At 37.7% G+C, this 4,825-nt stretch overlaps 1 long non-coding RNA gene across 1 annotated transcript; it reads right to left on the bottom strand.

The window, feature by feature from the left end:
• Positions 1–1,749: 1,749 nt before the first annotated feature.
• LOC118479483 lies at positions 1,750–4,160 on the bottom strand. Its single transcript, XR_004859675.1, has 2 exons — positions 3,708–4,160; positions 1,750–3,259 (listed from the first exon to the last, which is right to left on the bottom strand). It is a non-coding gene; the product is annotated as an uncharacterized LOC118479483 (long non-coding RNA).
• Between the last annotated feature and the right edge of the window lie 665 nt (positions 4,161–4,825).

Genomic DNA, 4,825 nt, shown 5'->3' with positions numbered 1-4,825 from the left:
ATAACTTATAATCTGGATAGAGTTAGGTCATGAAATTCATACAGTAGCTGGGCACGGATGTTGCTGAAACTCTCCCACTAGAATTTTTCCATTCGGACAGACGATGAATTTTAAATAATTTTTTCCGTGGACTGCAGTCAGAAAGCGACGAATCTGACTGCAGCCTATTAAATGATTTTTAATAAATAATTGGTAACGACTTAGGTCTTGAGATTTTTACACAAGGTGGCATCGACCACTTAGAACGTTCTGAAAATTATTTATAATTTTTGGAACAAGTCAACTATTTTATAAAAATACCCGAAAACAGTCCAGTTCTGAACGTAAAAGCTGAAACGTAATAAGTTGTTATTTGCGTATCTAAATGTTGTTTATGCTATCTGAGAATGATCAAACTTGTTTAATGTCAACGAAAGTGTTATGTGAATTATTGTGTGGTTTGATCACGAGTAATTATATGTGGAATATGTGTATGTACGTAAGTTGTCAAAGTGAGTGCATGGTACGTGTTAGATACGTGTAGGAGCTTTGTGCCTTACTTGAACACACTAATAAACTAAATGGTAATCGTATTAGGGCATGATTGACTTACGTTGACTCCTAACCATTTTAAGAAACCAACCGAGCAATCGAAGGTGAGTTCACACTTTTCATCAAAGCATGGGATTCCTGGTGGTTTGGGAATGGGTTAAACAACATCTATCCCCCTTGGGTGGGATGCAACCTGCGTATTCTCCTTAGGTAGAATACGTACTACCGTCCTCCTAGGTGAAGGACGACAACCGTTATAATACATGTCTTAAGCATACTAGACAACAACTCTATCTTAAAGTCCCCCATATTTTATATCGACTTAATCGTCGGGCCAATGGCGAACGGGTTATTAGTTAAATAACGCTATTAGGTTTGACAAGCCTCACACCGTGCCGCAGAGGACGAGCATGGACCAATATACTTGGGCACTTAGTCAATGATGATAGACACTAACTCGGGGCACTCAACATAACTAAAGTCAGTAGTCGATATGGTAACGGGTCTAGTGGTTTAAAAAGTGGGGTAGCTCCCCATGACATGTTTTTATAAAGAACAAGAAACTTAACAACTTATGGTTTTTGGAACAACATTAAAATGGACAACCAACTGTGAACTCGCCAACTTTTTGTTGACACGCTACCGCATGCTTTGCAGGTCGTTAGGTACATGGCTGGAGCTTGCACGAGGAGTGGACGTTGTGGTAAGGAACCAACTCTTGGGTTCGTAACATTAAACTTTATGCTTTTAAACTATTAATGAGTTTTAACTTTATGCTTCTGCTAACTCTTAAACTTGGTTTTGGACTTTGGATTTGTGAACACTAAACGTTTTGTTTGCGATGGTTTTACATTACTTAATGTTCAGTATGATTGGTGGTATGGTCCTGGTCAGTCACACGCCTCGCGATAATACTCCACTTGTGGGTTTTGGGAGTGTAACATTTTGTCCTTTATCTTTATAGTGAATTTTAGGCGGTGTCCTTTATCTTTTAAATTGACAAGTATTGTACTTAATGTTTTAAAATCTTGCACGTTATGTTCTTTAGCCCTAAACCAGTTAGATTTTTCTGTTAAATCTGGTAATGTGACTTGCACATAAGGGTATTAGTGTCATTTAACTTTTCAGGGATTAGTTGTGTAAATAAATTAAATACTTAGCAACCAAAAAAATTAAAAATTAAAATTTAAAAGGGTCCCACCCAAACCTCTCACTCAATCAGCCTCCAACCATCTTTGCATAGATCTCTAAATTCAAACAGCTTCATGGGATCCATTCCAGCTTCAATTTGCAAGCTTAGGAATCTTGATTGGCTAGATCTCACTAATAACAAGTTCATAGGGAGTATACCAGTTTCTAACCAAAGTACACCTGGTCTTGATATGTTAATGAACGAACTTGCGATTTTGAATAGTGTTGCAAATGTATTCGACGAGCTGAACAACGAATCCTTTGAGAACGGTGATGGTTTTAACTCGATCATTAAGCTGAGTGGCTAGCATTGCTTGCTGAGTGGAAACAGAATCGAAGAGGAGTAAACGGTAGCGTTCTTGTGAAGAGCCAATGAGTTTGATGTCTAATACTTGTAGCAGCGGCTTCGAGTTCATGTCGTCGGAGAGAATCGGTGGAATCACGTTAGATTTCAAATTCACAGGCATTTTCAGAAGTGGGGATGGGGAACAAAGGTGTTGAAGATGATTGTTGGTGGTGGTGGGTCCCACAGAGATGGTTGGGGGCTGATTGGGTGAGAGGTTTGGGTGGGATCCATTTAAATTTTAATATTTTTAATGGTTAGGTATTCAATTTATTTACACAGCTAGTCCCTAAAAAGTGAAATGACAATAATACCATCATGTGCAAGTCACATGACCAGATTTAACAGAAAAATCTACTGGGTTAGGGCTAAAGGACATAACATGCAAGATTTTAAAACATTAAGTATAAGACTCGTCAATTTGAAAGATAAAGGACAACGCTTGAAATTCAGTATAAAGATAAATGAAAAAAATTTGAAATTCACTCTTTTTTTATTAAATGACTGTTTTGCCCTCATATGAATGATTGTTTTGCCCTTATATGGGTTGCACATGACCTCACTTAACTGAAAGTTTTAATCTGGTTAGGGTCAAAGGACCTAAAGTGTAACAGGTTTGCAAAATAAAGGACTGTGACTGTAATTATTAAAATTAAATGTTATCCATTACAACTCGCTAAAAACATAAAGAACGAAAAGTTTAGCCTAACAAGATGATAAGAGTTACTGGCCCAAGATAAGACTTGTTGCTCCAAAAAAAAGTATGGGTAAATTACGCTTTTCGTCCTTTAAGTTTGTATCAGATTGCAATGGATACCCTTTAACTTCAATAATTACAGTCACAGTCCTTTATTTGTAAAACTCATTACACCCTAGGTCCTTTAGCTCTAACCAGGTTAAAATTTTCAGTTAAATTTAACATCTGCCTTACACATGAGGGTAGTTTAGTAATTTCACCTATTATATTTAAAATATTTATTCTTTTTCCTTTCATCTTCAAAGCCAAACAATCAAAAACCTTATCCCCTTTCTTTCTCTTCTCTCTCTCATGTCCCTCTCTCTAGAAAATGGCCGGCTGCCACGGCAGCAAGGCCACCTACCACCATCACCCCAACCTCTGGCACCCACCTACACCTACGCGATCTATCTTTACTTGTTCTCCCTTTCACATCATCTAGTAGTACAACCCTGTAACTGTAGATGTCACTTTTTTCTGTTAGTGTTGGTGTCACAACGTATTCTAGGTCCATGTAACCCGAGATTAATTAAAAAGATCAAAATCTTTTACAGGATGCAACTGAATTTAGTAAAAGTCTAAAGTGTCTTTTTAGACATGTGCCTGATTTTATATTAGGTAACCAACTTTTTTATGCTAGAAAAAAATCAACATTTTGATAAAACTGATAGGGTAAACTTGTAAAGATTACATGGTCAAAATATCGTCATGGTCTCTGACGTGTCATTAGGTTTGACCATGTTGACTTTTTCCCCTGAGATGCACTTAAAAACAGGTTAGCTTGGAAGATGACCTTAAAATTAAAAAATTAAAATCAAATATCGATTGTTTTTTCTAGCCAAAATTAGAAATCTGACCAACGTTGGTTTCCGTTACGTTTTTTGCTCTATAGACATTTTTTCTAACCTGGAGTTCCTTTAATCTCTGTATTAACTGGTTCAAAACAGATGGTGAATCCAAACACTACAACACACTACAACATATCAGATCTGCGATGGTGAATCCACGCTCAAATCACCACCACCGCACCTCTCTCACCCACATCTGAACCGTTGTCCACACCCCACACGTTTGTCACCAGTTTCGTTGGGGGAAACAACCAACCGTTTTCCAGATGCGGCAGCGAAGGGTGTACTGCAATGTTGGTAGCGTGGGCGTCGGATGTAGAGAGGGAGTGTTGGGTGCTTGGTGGTGGTCGCAGGAGGTGACGGTGGCGGCGGCTAGTGGTGGTGGCAGGAGGTGATGATAGCGGTGGTGGTTGAAAATGGGGACAAGCTTCAGATCTGGTGGTGGGTTGTTGGTGATTGGCTTCAGATCTCTGATGATTGTTGGTGGTGGCTGCTAGTTTATTTAGAGAGAAAGATCAATGTCTGTCTTTGTGTTAGAGAGATAGAGAAAAAGAAAAGTGAGTATTTATATTTGTTTTTACAAGATTTTATATGTTATTTTTCTTTTATTCATATATTTATAAGTAAAAAGACTAAACTGCCCTTAAGTAAATAAACTTAACTGAAATTTTTAATCTGGTTAGTGCTAAAGGACGAAAGGTGTAATGAGTTTTCCAAATAAAGGATTGTGACTGTAATTATTAAACTTAAAGGTTATCCGTTGCAATTCAATACAAACGTAAAGAACGAAAAGTGTAATTTACCCAAAAAGTATTATATCTTCCCCTTGGTCTCTCGTAAACCCTAGTCATCTCCCATAACTAAAAAAAATCACCAAAGATGTCAGATTGCTTACCCTACGATGTGGAAGCAGAAATCATGATGAGGCTTCTGTGAAATCCTTGCTTCAATTTCGACCCGTCTCCAAAGCATGGAAGTCCCTCATCGATCACTCTGATTTTACTGCTCGTTACCGCGGCCAGCAGCATCATCATCTACTTGTAAGGTATAATGACGCGGTTACATGTAATGAAAATTACGTTTCAATTGTTGATGATCATACTTTCCCTCAACAGAAAGTAGAAAGTATCCCTGACTATTCCCCAATTGATAAAGATGTTTAAATATTATACAATA

This window comes from Helianthus annuus, chromosome 6, assembly GCF_002127325.2.
Source record: "Helianthus annuus cultivar XRQ/B chromosome 6, HanXRQr2.0-SUNRISE, whole genome shotgun sequence".
NCBI classification, from domain to species: Eukaryota; Viridiplantae; Streptophyta; class Magnoliopsida; order Asterales; family Asteraceae; genus Helianthus; species Helianthus annuus.
The sequence above is the reverse complement of the archived record's forward strand: the minus strand, read 5'-3'. Positions and strand labels throughout refer to the sequence as shown.